General features: G+C 37.6%; 1 protein-coding gene across 1 annotated transcript in view; it reads left to right on the top strand.

The window, feature by feature from the left end:
• LOC124641986 (protein Skeletor, isoforms B/C) overlaps window positions 1-6,413 on the top strand; it is a 41,607-nt gene extending 35,194 nt beyond the window's left edge. Inside the window, exon 16 of the mRNA XM_047180274.1 lies at window positions 4,055-6,413. The gene's annotated coding sequence lies outside the window, so the exon portion shown is untranslated. The remainder of the gene's footprint in view (window positions 1-4,054) is intronic.
• Window positions 6,414-16,707: the final 10,294 nt, after the last annotated feature.

Genomic DNA, 16,707 nt, shown 5'->3' with positions numbered 1-16,707 from the left:
TTATTCTCGTCTACGTTTACTGCACTTAAGTAGGTTACCAATTGGTCATTATTCCAGATGGACGGCTTCCCGGGGAACAGGTTTGCTCAGCGCTATTGATTTTAAATTGTGTCCGACTAGAACGTGTGAACCTAGCTCTCCAGTGGTTTCTGCATTGCATAGTGTAGCTATAACTGACTTGTGTAATAAAATAGTATTGTATGTTAGTTTATTTACTATGTGTAAGTCTGCTAAAAATTGGGTAAGTATAGGTCCAAATAGGGATTCAAGGATTCATAGGATCCAATTTCATACTTTTCGCCCCAATTTAACCATCGACTCCAAGCTGATTGATAAGTGTTGCGTGTGGATTGAAGAAGACTTCAGTCGGAGAGACTCCTTGTCCCTCCCCCCCCCCCATTTCCCTGACCTTGGCAGGGGGTATCCCCGTTGCTGTGTCTATCGGTTTCTGCTCGAGGTTCATCAGTGTGTAGGGTACTGCTAATGATCGGGACTTCAAATCTGCTCGCCAAAATACCTGGTGCCACCGAAGGAACTACTATGAGATTAACTCCCGTTCCTGAATTGAGATGACTGAGGACCTACGGTATAAGGTAAGGTGGCGGTAATACCCATGCTAGCGGGTAAGTCAAAACTTGAGAAAAAGGTATCGTGGAACCCCGCTTTCGGGTCCTTCAGATCTAGGGGCACGTAGTACACAACTATGTGTCCCTGGGCTCGCTTCGAGGCAAGTAGGTCCACTGCTGATACAAGATGCCACTCCGGTGGAGGTTTGTGTCGGGAGAGATGGTCTGCCTGACTGTTGAATAGGGCTGGTATATGATTCACGACGTGATAGATTTGATACAGCTCAAGATAACTGAATACTCTGTACGTCAAGTTCGGTAGGCTCCTTGATCGGGTGCCACCTTGATTTCTTAGATATGACACCACAGTCCCATTTTTGCATTGAAAAATGGCTGTTGATCTCTTTAGCAACTTGCCGTGATTTTCCAGTTAATACTGCAAGCATCTCTTTCAGATCGCAGTGAAAGCCTTTTTCTCTCTCGTTCCATGAACCCATTACGGGAGTTCCGTTCAGTTGTGCCCCCATCCTACATCGGAGGCGTCCGTGGTTATAAGGTGACAGGGAAGTGGCGAATGAATATCCAAGGTTTGGTGGCAGCTGACCAGCCACCACTTTAGATCTGCTAAGGCATCTGCTGGTAGGTTCAACATTGCTATACTCCATTCACCGAGCCGTGAGCCCACAATGTAACCAAAGAATGACACTTTTTCAAAATGGTGGGTATAACCCGACCGATGACAAAAACGTCACATTTTTATGTAAAATGTTCTTAGTATCGTGGTCTTCAATTAAGTAGGGTTCTATGTATGACAGTCAAGACTTCTAGGTTCATTTTACATGTAAACGATTTACTACATATTTCATTAAAATTAAGAAAATAATTTACGGCCTTTATTATACATATTTGATTTCAAATAAGTTTGAAAAGATTGCATAAGTTCCACAGACATCGTTCTAAAATATCATTTCTAATGTTGTCAGTATATTACTTTCGTAGTTATTTTTATAAAATATGATCATTACTTCAATCGTGACTTATAAGAACCCTTTTTATGGTTTGTTCACCGTTTGGCTCAAGGTTCCATGAATAGGGTAGGAATAGATTGCTGTTCAACACTGCATTGAGGAAAGTGAGGAGAGCCCGGTAATGCAGTCTGCCGTATGGAACAACGAAAACTTGCGAAGTTTAAAAGTCCTATCAAGCTATGCAGGTCTTCTAAGTTTGTCGTGCTGTTTGTCACGTAGTGCGTTTTGTCATTATCTTGTTGATAATGCTTGCGATTTATTCACTTGCCATCCAAAACGTGGTGCAAATGATCCCAAAGTAGGCAAATATATCTTGGTGAGCCACCAGAAAATCGAGATACACAATTATAAGTAACCCTTGAGTTTTCAAAGTTTGAGCCACCCAAATTGGTCACTGTGGCGAAGGTCTTGGGTGCCGTGCTTAAGCCAAATGGTAGGCACGTAATCTGAAGCAGTCTTCTTCTGTATACTAGTCGAAGAACATGTCTGTGACCTCCGGCTACCGGAAGGTAGAAGTAAGCCTGGGCGAGATCCACTTGCACAGCCATTCGTCTTTCTGAAGAAACTCTAGCACCCGAAAAACATTTATTAAACTGAAGGGTTCCGTAATTATGAACTTGTTGAGAACCTTGAGATTGAGTATTGGACGGTTCTTTCCGTCGCCTTTTGGGCACAAGAAACATATTGGAAAGAAAGCTGGCAGAATTTGCAGCTATCAATAGAACTTTTTGTTTTATCATTTGGGATATGACGACATCCATCTCTTTGGACTCTCTGGTCAAATCTGGCATTATCTATCAAAGGTGGCTCTTGGCCAATGGTATGCGATACCCAGTTATTATTTTTGACAAGAAAGGCGGAGCTCCCATTTCTTTCCATTGGTCTTGATATAATGTTAGGCAACCCGCCTGGAAAGTCATAACTTACGTGCCTTGTTGGACGCATCAAAGTCCGCCTGCGGTCCTGGACGCTTTCTGTTTCCTCTGTTGGACATGGTTCCTATTGTAATTTACTCGTGATATCCCAAGGGAGCTTTTAGAGTTTTGCGTCACACGCCATTCAGCGTGAGTGTGATTACCATTTCCCTTCGAGGGAAGGTTATAATGGCGACTCTTCGAAAGTCGATCCAAAAAGCCACCCTGCGAGGGTAGATTGCAATGATGGTACGACCCGCAACATGCATGATTGGTACCCTGCGAGGGTCCGTGATAATGAGCCGACCCCTGCGGGGGGTGGCTAGTATACTTACTGGTCCCTGCTTTGTAATGATGCTGCGACTCGCAAAATGCAAGATTGGTACCCTGCGCGGGTCCGTGATAATGAAACGACCCCTGTGGGGGGTGGCTAGTATACTTACTGGTCCCCACTTTGTAATGATGCTGAGTCTCGCAACATGCAAGATTGGTACCCTGCGCGGGTCCGTGAAAATGAGCCAACCCCTGTGGGGGGTGGCTAACATACTTACTGGCAGTCCTAGGCGGAGCGTACCAAGTCTTTCAAGGCCGAAAAGCATCACACGCCGAGATAATGAGCCGACCCCTACGGGGGGTGGCTAACAGACTTACTGGCAGTCCGAGGGGAGCGTACCAAGTCTTTCAAGGCCGAAAAGCATCACACGCCGAGATAATGAGCCGACCCCTACGGGGGGTGGCTAACAGACTTACTGGCAGTCCGAGGGGAGCGTACCAAGTCTTTCAAGGCCGAAAACCATCACACGCCGTGATAATGAGCCGACCCCCATGGGAGGTGGCTAACAGACTTACTGGTAGTCCGAGGGGAGCGTACCAAGTCTTTCAAGGCCGAAAAGCTTTCTTGACACCATCAGCCCTCTTCAAGTGCGGTAGTGATCAGTCCGAACTAAGGAGATGCTGGTTGGACCGCACCTCACACCATTCTTTTTTGTCAAACCGTTGAACGCCTTGCAGGATTGAACTAGGGCCACAGGTGCCTTAGGAACTTCGGGCTTGCTTTCTTTTCCATAGTCACGTGCACGGGCTGTGGTAGCTTTATTATTTACCGCATCTGTATTTGCTTTATAAGTCACTCATTCTGAAAACAAATTACTGAAAAAAAAGTACACGGAAGAAACTCGTGACAAAAAAGGGGTAGATGTACAAAATATTAACACTTGATTTCGCAAAATCGAATATCGAACGGTAAAACCGTTAACAAATTGTATAAAATATTATAAACTCACCTGTGTTCTGCGAGAGCACTGAGTTTATTTTTCAACGAAATACTACAGCGGTTGGTTAGACAACCTTCTCGGGCGGAAAACAAGACGCCAATGACGAACTGTGGCCGCCGAGAACACTCGTCGCCTCCTGCCTGGTGGGGAGTGAAACTGGTCGGTGTGCGAGAGAGATGCAAGATATGGGGTAGAAAAGGACGGAGATAAAAGCGGAAAACACGTAGGTGCCTATCTCAAACTAGTAAGCTTCAAATAACGGTCAAGAATTTAATAAATTTTTAATCTGTATTTTATGTCTGTCAATAATGACAATAACGTAGGGTAAGCAAAAAACTATACACTAAATTACATTTTTACACTTTTAAATTGTTCAACAAATTATGTATTGACTATGTATTTAGAGTTATACAACTTATTATACTGTTGGTTATTTTTATATAGAATAATCAGAAGTTATATATTTATACATTTTAAATTGGCATGATATATACAAGTCGTTAAATGATACACATTCAAAAATGTAGCATTCGTTCAACTTTATCAATGATAACTTTAAGTTTTTAAATTAATATTACATTTGAACCGACAATAAATAAATGATCTTATTATATTCGCGTCGATTTATCCAAGTTAGGATTGTGATATTGTTGGACGAATTTAGAATGTAAAGAGTATGGAATTCGCCAGTTTGTACAGGTATTTGTAAAGAAAATGGGTAAATAATGTCAATCTGCGTACATAATATCAATTTCATATCAGATGTGGAGCGCGAAAGTGCATTTTTACAATTTAGGATTTTAACAATTTCTAGTAGACCTTGTATTTAAGAACCCCTTTACCTTTGAACTCTTTAAGTCCGTTCAAAGTATCATGCCTATGTACTTTCATATGATAGTTACAAAAATTACATATTTAACAACATATCTCTACTATGTACTGCATGTACAAGATAAACATAAGAGATTCGTAAGATAACATTCGATGCAAACGTCTTTGCTTATAAAGGCCAATAGACAAATATTGTAACTCTGTGGCATATCATATTTAAAATATCCCTAAAAATATCTATATAGAGTCTGTTTCTGACACAGTGTGTGAATCGGTCCTTGAGTGCATATTACTGCTGAGCTTTTGTGCATAACATTCCAAAAAACAACCCTTTTTGGCAGTCGGTTAATAAAATATAGGTACAAGTAAAAAGTTTTTACTTGCACAATATACTATAATGTACTATATGTATTTAAAAATATTATCCTAATGTAATTGTCACATGACAAATTGTTCTCTTTGAAAAATGACTCGATTTATTAGGAACAAAAGTATATACCTAACAATTTTCAATCTATAATTTATTTGATTTTGTTCTTATTCAGCTCATGAAACATTTGTAGTGTGAATCTACATATGTTTGCTACAAATGAGTGAATATATCTTATGTAGGTGAATAATATCGAAAAATAACTTTTAAAGAACTGATTCTAGCTCTTTGAGGTAGATTCGAATTCGCATAAGTAATCAAAGTAAATCCTAATTAAAATGGAATTTCGACAATAAAACTAATAACTGAATTGAAGTTGTTTATTTACAAATAAGTATTCGTCGTGTGCTTGACAATAACAAATATTATATACCTAGTAGGTAAGCCCTTTTTATAAATAGTACTACTTAGTGTAATCTTTTTTCTTAGAGACTATGAAATTTGGAATGTCGGACAATAAAACTTCTTCGAAAATAACTTTAGTATGTACAATATATACTTCACTCGCTTTCAAAATGGACTTCGTTAATTGACAATAAATAGTTGTTAACTTTTTGGGCTGTTTACATAATGTAAAGTGTAAGTAGAGTAACGTTACTCAGTGAATAAAGAAAGACAATAATTTCGTCTACATAGAATAAGGTTGAGATCAGATATGACCTATAGTTGGTGGCTTATTATGCAGATACCGACCCTGACACTTCAGAAAGTTTTAAATATAATGGGAATTGAAAATTGAAAATACCACTAAAAAAACATAATAAAAATTATACCCGGTACTTGGTAAACATGTAAAAAGCAATAAAATAAGTTAAAAGACACCCTTCATAGTATTATTTTGTCATAGCCACCCAATGTAAGTCATATCTGACCACAATGGCCTACATTAATTACATGTAAGTAGGTAGGAACGTATATTAATTATTTTTCCAGCAGGGTTAAAGGCTTTTGCCTCTACCAATTGTTATTGTAATCGTATAGCGATATTTCTTTATAATTTACATTTCACTAGTGATTTACATGCCGTATTTGTTTCGGAATGAACGCATTATTTAGATGTTGAAAGATATGAGTTAATCCATCTTATAAAAGATAAATAATATGTATGTAAAAAATACACAGGATAGGTTATAAATAGTGGAGAAGGTGCCGCCCCCTTTTTCGCTCTAAACTATTACATGGAGAACTTTCAGAGTATGAATGACATACAAATTACGGCCCTTCGTAAAATTACATTCCTGATATTCTAAGTGTATATATTTATAATAAATTAATTTCTAATAAAACATCAGCAGCGCGTGAGTGTAGATAAGTTCGCATATACATATTTTATGTAATACTTAGCTCAATAAAGTTATTAATATTAAATATTTAGCGCCTTCAGGGTTATTTTTACTAACAGAATCAATGTTAAAATGCCTAATTACACAACATTAGATAATAAAAATTATAGATAGTTGATAAAAATAAATGCGAAACCAATCTCTATCGCAAGTTTTTATGCTGACCGTCTTTTAAGATTAGCGGGCAAATTAAAGTGTTGCCACAGCTAATGTAATCTACATTTTCTTGGTAGTTTTTAGTCATAAATTGATTAGTAAGTTGAAGAAATTATTTAAATGTTTCATTTATTCGGTACAGTTCTGTTATTCCTAGCGTTGAGCCTAAAAGGCCTCTTGTTAAATTCTCGAGCATTAAAAAAAATAATCAAAACTTTTTCAAAAGCGAATAATTTGTTTTGCTGTTATTTCAAAGAATAAAAGAGTACGCATTAATTTAAAAAATAGATAAAAAGTATTGGTGAACTAAAAATTACTCGTATTGTGTTACGCGGTGTCCTGCGTGAGCGACGAACGCGACGCGACGCGACGCTGCGAACGCGACGAACGCGATCAACTCAAAGGAATTCCCTACATGCGGCCTATGTGACAGTCTGCGGCGAGACGCGACGTAACGCGAACTTGTTTTGAGGGCGACCAGACGCGACACCGCGAACTATTCAGAAGCGTTGATTGTTGTGGGACAAAAAAAACATAAATATTAAAGAAATCGTTTATTAGTACAAACAAGTTGGAAGATTGTTGCTGTCTGTACTTTAAATATGAACTTTCAAGCAAAATTGTAACACAACTTCTCCATGATTTGAGAAGTAATGACCAAAATCACGTAGGACATCTGTCGCGTATAGCATCGCGTCGCATTACGTCGCGTCGTGTTGCGTCGCGTCGCGTCGCGTTCGTCGCTCACGCAGGACACCGCGTTAGGCGAAAAATCTTAGTAAGTAATTCAAAAAAATCATTTTACACTTTGTAGTTGTAGATGTTGATGCACAAATTTCTGTTATTTTTAAGAATTTTATTGATAGTTAATTATTGTAATATTATAGTTAAACTTATACAAATTTATACAGTGCAATTAATAATAAAAGCCTGCTATATTGTGTGTATATTAATATTAAACTCTTTTGATAATAGATATTAGTGATTTTTAAACAAGTTCTTTATTTATATTTATACAAATGAATGATATATCACTTTGATCGAACCCATTTTTTGTATAAAATAACCAATGAAAATAATGTTATTTTGACAAATTATTGCTTGAAACCTTCAGAATACCTACATTTGTTTACCAACGCATACCATGCATTAGCAATGTACGACCTTAAAATTTTAAGCGCACTAGCAGCTTGTATAAACTCCAAAAAAGACAGTTTTTTTTTACTTATGTTTCCAGAGTAGCGTTGCCTTTGTCATATCATAAACTATATTAACACAATATCAAATTACTTTAAAACGATAAGAATTTTGCAGCTTTTAGGTAGCTGTAACTTTAAATTATATTATTTAGTTAAAAAGTAATGGACATCGGATTGATATTTTTAAACTTTTAATATGTATTTTTCTATTTTTAAATTTATTTTTCATATACAATCAAATTCAAACTATAGAAACTGGGATTATAAAACTACATGTGTTATTATTCAATCACACTATAATTAGTTGTAGTCACCCCACACATAATTCTATTGTATTGTTTTTATTTTCTTAAGCATCATACAAAATGACAACAATATGTAAATAATGTATTTATACATTTTCGATGAATGAATTGATATACCTAGATGTTTATTTAAATGTAGTTTTTTTGTGTAATTTTACACTGATTGCACAATTTTTTCAGCTACAATATTAAATAGAGTTGTAAAGCTTTTTACAGACACTATCATTGTATATAATTATACATCTCATAAGTCAATCTCGAATTTGTAAATTAATGTTACAGATTATTGACTAACATTGCCGTTAATATTGTGTAATTTATGATAAACTTTGACAATAACTACCTTTTCCTAAATTATAAACGTGTTTTTATTACTGAAAATACCCACCAGTTTAAATCCTACCGGTAGGTTTATATTGAAATAGCTTGCACCTACAGTCACAACAATACCACAAAATAAATAACTCGGAACATCGCGTGAGGCCCTGTACAAAAATCGTATTTACCAGTGAGAACTGGAGTAGGTATGGGTCACACACATGTTATGTGACATTTTCCGATCCTTTTTCCAACTTTGTTGGGGTCGGCTTCCAGTCTAACCGGATTCAGCTGAGTACCACTGCTTTACAAGAAGCGACTGCCTATCTGACCTCCTCAACCCAGTTACCCGGGCAACCCGATACCCCTTGGTTAGACTGGTGTCAGACTTACTGGCTTCTGCCTACCTACCCGTAACGACTGCCAAGGATGTTCAATGACAGCCGGGACCTACAGTTTAACGCGCCATCCGAAACACAGTCATTGGTGTCTAAGATATACTTAGAAAGTACATACAAACTTAGAAAAGTCGCATTGGTACCTACCTAACCTGGAATCGAACACGTGTGTAAAATACGAAAGAACTCAGAAAAATGGAGACGAGATATAAGGCACAAGACAGCATTTCACGGGCGTAGCCAGGGGGAGGGTTTTGGGGGTTCAAACCCCCCCCGAAAAGTTAAGATAAAATTTAACTATATTAATTAATTACACTCAAAAGTATGTGGTTTGGATTGGATTCTCTACGGGCGCACCGCGCCGAGCCGCTCGTCGTCGTGTCACATTCGGTAATCTTCGTGTAGTTTCATGCCGCGTCGTGCCGTTTCGTATCCCACGCGCACCGCGCGCATGTCGCGTTCATTACCGAGACCGAGCGAGAGTATTTAAGCAGATTGCAATTTACAGTGAACGACGACGTTATTTTGTTATTTTTGTGTTTGATTTTACTTAAATACATTTAGAATTTTCACTTTTAATAAGAGTAAGTAACTACTAATAAGATTTAACTCTAAAAATGCAATGTCGAGAACGAGAAATAATTCTACATATTGTTGCAAATATTGCTACCCCAGAAAGGTCTTTTTCAAGTTTAAGAAGGCTTAAAAACTACTTGCGGAACACAACGGGTGAAAACAGACTGAATGGCTTGGCTCTCATGAACATTCACTATGGGATAGAAATTGATGCGAATGAAATAGTGGATATATTTAAAAAGAAGAACAGAAGATTAATTCTATAACGTGTACCTAGGTATAACTGAACGTAATTTTTTTATTTAGCCTATATTGTCCCCCTGCTTGAAAAAGGTCTTCGACGATTCCTTCCATTCCAGAAGTTTTCTCTGAATCTGTTTATTACATATTATATAAATATTGTTCTTATGAATAAACGGCTATTTTATGTATTTTTATTCGTTTTTAGGGTTCCGTACCTCGAAAGGAAAAAACGGAACCCTTATAGGATCACTTTGTTGTCCGTCTGTCTGTCTGTCTGTCTGTCTGTCAAGACCCTTTATCTTAAGAACGCGTGAACGTATCAAGCTGAAATTCACATGAAATACTCGGGTCTATTGTCCCTTTAAGCTGTGAAAATATCAAACTTCTAAGCCAAGCCAATCAAAAGGTACAACCGATTATGTCGATATTTTCAACAAATTTTCGACACTCGCAAAGGAATCAAAACCTACAGGGTACTTCCCGTAAACTCAGAATCTTGAAATTTGGCATGAAGCATTGTCATATAATGCAAATATAGGAAAAATTGCGAAAATCACTTCTTTTTTGTTATATAATATAATAAAAATATTTTAATAAAATGAAACTTACTACCTTATTTCTCACGAACGAATAAAGGTACCAAATTGAAATTTATACCAAATACCTAGGTCTATTGTCCCTTTAAGCAATGAAAAAATCAAACTTCTAAGTTAACGCGATCAAAAGATACAGCAGTTTTACCGACACCTTAGACGAATTTCCGTCACACGCTATATAGGGAATCAAAACCTACAAGGTACTTCCCGTGAACTCAGAATCTTGAAATTCGGCACGAAGCAACGTTATATAGTACAGATAAAGGAAAAATTACGAAAATGATAAATTTGAAGTTACATAAAATATTAAAATAATATTATTTTTGCTTACATGACATAAAATATTTTTTTAATAATTATAAACTTACTACTTACCCTTTTTCACATGAACGCGTAGAGATATTAAAGTTTTGATAAAAAGTGAAATTCATATCAAACACTTCTTAAATATAATGGCCTCTAAACTGTGAAAAATTTTAAATCATTCAAAGGTCATTGGGCACCTTAGTATGGAAACCATACCCACGGCGGATACGAACGAAATATAGCACAGTATAATGATAAACAGGCCCGCCGTAAGCGGGCGTGCAAGGCGTGCACCGCACGCGGGCGGCACGTCCTAGGGGGCGGCAAATCGAGCGAACTATCACGTAATATAAAAAAAATACAATATCTTTTTACCAATTATTTGATTTCAATATTTCCGAACACAGCAATAGCGCTAAGAATATTACTTACACTGCCGGTTTCAGTTACATCTGTTGATCATTTTCAAAATTAAAAATTATTAAAAACGATTTAAGATCAACCATTAGCGTAGCGTGGGGGGAGCGAGCAGGGGGGGCAAATGCCCTGGGCGGCACTATTTAGGGGGCGGCAAAATTAACCCATACGGCAAAATTAAACCATAATTACATAATAAAAATATTTTTACTAAAAATAGATGAGTAGATTGGCAATAAAATTTCAGATAAATTCTATCAATTTTGACGGGTTCATCCTTTGTCCCCAAAAAAATTCGCGCTTTTGCGACGGCTCAGGGCGCCGGATATAAAGGGCGCCGCAGGCGCCCCCTACCAATCCTTGATCAGAATGTTACTCCTATTTTTGTTTTAAATTTCATCAAAGATTGCAACTTACAAGAACTGTATCCAAATGAATGGATAGCATCAGGGCCATCTTAACCTATGGTGCAGCTTGTTATGGTAGCTATGGTTGGCCCGGGCGCCGCGGGCTCAGGGGCGCCGAAGCGAATTTGTGTTTAATTCCGCGTTAAATTTGAGAAATACTCGAAGAAACACTACTTTTATGTCCCAAAACTCAAAAATTTTCGCGCTCGCTTCGCTCGCGATTTCTCGCGATTTCGATTTCCTTACTTTACGCTTCAATTTTTTATCGCATATAGCTACTTTTAATATCCCAATACTCAAAAAAAATCGCGCTCCTTTCGCTCGCGGTTTCTTCACTTCACAGTCGCTTTTTATTATATATGTTTAGGACTTTTAGTGATCCAAAACTCAAAAACTTTCACTTTACAGTTGTTTTTATTTTTCAAGATTTTTTAATCTACCCTAGCAAAAAGGGAGCGTCGTTTTTAAGTTCTTTTATTAATAAGAAAGTAACTTCTAGTTTCCATATGAACTTTCATATTTACGGTACTACTTTAAGTCCCAAAATTTTAATACATAGGCGCCATCATCAACAAAGAGTTATGTACGTTTGGGCAAAATTTTAAGTAATTTTTGTTTTGAGTTCTAAAATATAACAAAAAATTTCGCAATCAGAACACATACTCCAGTGTTTTTGCATTCACCAACCAGCAATAACTTATGTACGATTGGGCTACATTTTACGTAGTTTTTGCTTCGACTTGTTAACTATAAAAAAAAATATTCGCGCTCGCTTCGCTCGCGCAATCGGTAACTACATACGTCTCTGTTTGTCGTATGGGTTTGAATTGCAGTTGGAGGGCACCGTAGAAATCTCGCCCTGGGCGCTGGTAAAGTTAAAACCGGCACTGATCGCAATTTATCTTTGTTTAATTGTTGAGGCATTCAATTCCGAAAAATCATTTTTCGCGCACGTCCGTTATAGCTTTTTGTTCACTTTGGCTTATTATGATATGTTTACTTCATGAAAACTCTAAGGAAAAAATCGCGCTCGCTTCGCTCGCGGCTTCATGTACATTTGCACTACATTTCTGTGCATATCTTACTTTTGGACTTTGCTTTGATAATTTACAGTGGTTTTTATTGGTTTTGTGTCCTTAGACTAAAAAAATTTCGCGCTCGCTTCGCTCGCACTTCCTTACATATGCAGTATGTCTCTCATGCGTTGACTTTTTCAACGGGAAACCCACCAAAACCATTAATAACATATTTAACTGAAATTAAACATTGCTATAGATATTTAAGTTCGTTACTTTAAGTTACCCATAATCTGTTCTAAGCACTTTATTTATTTATTTATTTATTTATTTAAACTTTATGCAACAAAAATATTACATAGGCGGACTTAATGCCATAGGCATTCTTTCCAGTCAACCTTAGGGTGATGCAGAGAAAAACATGGTAGGTGCATTAGAAAATAAAACACTAAATACTAATTAAATACAACAATATTAATACAAATAACAATAAATACATACATACATACATATATACATATAATATACCAATAAATTATTGTGATGATGATTCTGCCAACGATTTCTTAAGCAAGTACTTCCGCACAGCACTCTTGAAAGATTGTTTGCTGAGTGACTTCCTGGTTTCTAAGGGCAGCGCATTCCACAGAAGAATAGCTTGAATGTGAAAAGAAGAGTGGATAGTGTCAGAGGTATGAGAAGGACAGTGAAGAAGAAGATTGTGAGAAGAGCGAAGATTTTTGGAATGACCGGAGCAACGGTATTGAAAATGAGGAATTAGATACGAGGGGGGAGTAGGAGAGTTAAGTAAAGAGTAAAGGGTCGTCAAGGCACGCATCGATCTTCTCTGACGAATGGACATCCATTTCAATTGCGTCCTATACTCAGAAACATGATCGTACTTCCGCAGGTTGAAGACGAATCTTATGCAGTTGTTGATGAGCCGATCAAGTTTGTTGAGCAAGTCCGCATTGAGGTCGAAGTAACACTTTGATATACATTATGTTGCTACCTACCCATTAATCACAAAGGACAATGCCAGGGTCTGGGCTCAGAGTTTGCCCAGCAGTGGGAGTAGTTCCAGGGGGTTCCATAGTGCACTCTGAACACGTAATTCAAATATTTTTGAAATCGGTCCCAGAGGTCCCGAGAAAAACCGGTTCAAATGTTCTTCATAGATCGTCATTTTACAAAGCCTGAGCCATTTGCCCAGTAGTGGTAATGGTTAAAATAGGTTCTTTACTTCACTCTTAACACGGAATCCAAATATTTTGGAAATCGGTCCCAGAGGTCCCGAGAAAAATCGGATCAAATGTTCTCCATAGATAGTCACTTTACAAAGCCTGAGCCATTTGCCCAATAGTGGTAATGGTTAAAATAGGTTCTTTACTTCACTCTTAACACGGAATCCAAATATTTTTCAAATCGGTCCCAGAGGTCCCGAGAAAAATCGGATCAAATGTTCTCCATAGATAGTCACTTTACAAAGCCTGAGCCATTTGCCCAATAGTGGGAATGGTTAAAATAGGTTCTTTACTTCACTCTTAACACGGAATCCAAATATTTTTCAAATCGGTCCCAGAGGTCCCGAGAAAAATCGGATCAAATGTTCTCCATAGATAGTCACTTTACAAAGCCTGAGCCATTTGCCCAATAGTGGGAATGGTTAAAATAGGTTCTTTACTTCACTCTTAACACGGAATCCAAATATTTTTCAAATCGGTCCCAGAGGTCCCGAGAAAAATCGGATCAAATGTTCTCCATAGATAGTCACTTTACAAAGCCTGAGCCATTTGCCCAATAGTGGGAATGGTTAAAATAGGTTCTTTACTTCACTCTTAACACGGAATCCAAATATTTTTCAAATCGGTCCCAGAGGTCCCGAGAAAAATCGGATCAAATGTTCTCCATAGATAGTCACTTTACAAAGCCTGAGCCATTTGCCCAATAGTGGGAATGGTTAAAATAGGTTTTTTGCTTCTCTCTTAACGCGGAATCCAAATATTTTGGAAATCGGTCCCAGAGGTCCCGAGAAAAACCGTTTCTAATGTTAGCCAGCCATTGTTAGCAAGCCATTTTAAGCAGCCACAAACCTAACAACCTCTTTTCTCGAAATAAAATTCGGCAAGAGAAAAAAACATTCTATGGATTCTTTGCAGTCTCACGTCACCTTGTACGTCGTTACTGTGCGATTTTATTGAGAAATACTTTCTTGATATCTATCAGGATCTATTACTCTTTACTTGTACTTTTGTCACTCTCGTTTAAAGTGTGGTTTATTCATCTGAATATTACCATACATCCAACCATGTTTCGACCAAGGTTACAAGTATGTTTACTCTGCAGTCGTTCTGTAGAGAGAATGAGGAGATATAATATTACTCGTGGTCTCCAAAACGAACATCCGAATACTGTTCAATACATTATTCGAGCTATTATCCCACGAGAAGTAAGTAGTCTTTTATTTATGACGATTTTATTCCTGATCAGAGTTCTATCCATAAGCTCTGTTCTACCATATTTGAAATACCCTACATGCACAAGTAGAATGACGCCTGATCAGGTATATTACAAACTGTTGCTGCTATCCCTTTTGATTCCGTACTTGCACAATTTCAGCTAACGTTCAATAATGACGAGCGTATCTGTCATAAATGTTGGACAAGAGCTCGGCGGGGGAGCCTGCGTGCTAATCCCACAATAGCACCAGTGGAAGAGCCTACCGTGCAAGAACTTCCTGTCTTAGAAGACCGTCCTCCAATAGAGAATCTCTCTGACATAGATGAATCCGTAAGTAACGAGACCCAAGAAGAAGACCAGTCAATGCAAATGTCGGATGACGAGTATTTGACATTTCAGTTACCTGGTAACTACTGCCGGGCACCAAATGGATCGAGAAATTGTTTGTTCTACGGCTGTCAGAATACTACTCGTTGTCGCATACCTAAAAGTGTGAAGTTGCAGCTATTACTACACAGCAACTACTACGTTCCTCCACATGCACGTGTTTGTCAGGAACACTTAGTCGAAAATAGTTGGGATCTTTTAGTAACTGCACCAAATCGTTGTTTTGAATTTAGTCCCCAGAATGTCTTTGAAATGTTGGAGTGGCTTAAAGCACCTAGAAGCCATATAATAGATTTTGAAAATCTCAATGAAAATCACGATGCAGAACTATATTATTGGACAGGGCGCACTCGTGACGAGTTTGAAAGGATTTTTAGTGAAAGTCCGTCGTTGGTCAATAGCTGCCGTAATTCACGAACCGCGTTAGGCATACTCTTGTCCAAATTAAGAACTGAGTGCTTAGTGCGAGTTTTCGTGAATTTTTTTACGGACTCACATGAGAGCGCGTATACTAAGATTTGTATGCAGTGTTGCCAACTTAGTGGATTTTCCACTAATACTGGTGGGTTTAAGTCCCCTATTTAGTGGCGAAATGTTGAAAGTACTGCGGGTCAAGTAGCGAAATGTAAGTTTTGTGGTACAACTTTAAGGAGTTACTATGGAGATTTGAAGTCTCACGGAATGTCAAAAAAGCATAGAATCTACAAAACAAAAAGGTGAACGACTACTATATAATTATATTAAGTACTCATTCATTGGTCAAATGCGTAACTAAACAATTTGTGAAACTACTACGCCGATTATAATTTGTGAAGGATTCGGATCGGGTCGGATGAATTGCTAAACAGATGTAATGCTTTGTCTGTTTTAATTTTCTATCGTTGCCGAGTTACATCTTTGGATGATTAAATTGTTTTAGGTTACAATAAAATATAAACAATATTTTTTTAGTGGTGAATTTGGTGATTTTAAGTGTGGGATAAATTTTTGTTAGTGGTTTTCTGGTGGTTTTAAAAGTTGACTCTGGTGGTAAGCTTCTACAACTGTTGGCAACACTGTTTGTATGGAACAAAAACAGGTTCCAATTTTTGACACTAGGTGGAGCTGTTTTTGTTCCATACAAATCTTAGTATACGCGCTCTCATGTGAGTCCGTAAAAAAATTCACGAAAACTCGCACTAAGCACTCTGGTGAATCAAATGCGCGGCTTTCTACGTTTTTTGGCATGTCCCGGCAAAATCTAGAGCGTCTCATGAAAATAGCGAGGGAATGTTTAGACAGTGAGTTTGTTCCTCGTCATATAGGTTTTGATCAAATAACGAGAGAACAGATTATTGAAAAAAATCTAGAAGTCCCCACTGCTTTGTTTGCTAATAGTGGGGAAGCTATATTAATTTGTGATGGCACTTATATGTTTACCCAAAAGAGCTCGAATTTTAGTTTCCAGAAGGAGACTTATAGTCTTCAAAAGCATAGAAACCTTATCAAACCATTTTTATTAGTAGCATGTGATGGTACCATTATAGACATTTGCGGA

This window comes from Helicoverpa zea, chromosome 23, assembly GCF_022581195.2.
Source record: "Helicoverpa zea isolate HzStark_Cry1AcR chromosome 23, ilHelZeax1.1, whole genome shotgun sequence".
NCBI classification, from domain to species: Eukaryota; Metazoa; Arthropoda; class Insecta; order Lepidoptera; family Noctuidae; genus Helicoverpa; species Helicoverpa zea.
This window is presented reverse-complemented; position numbering and strand designations above follow the sequence as displayed.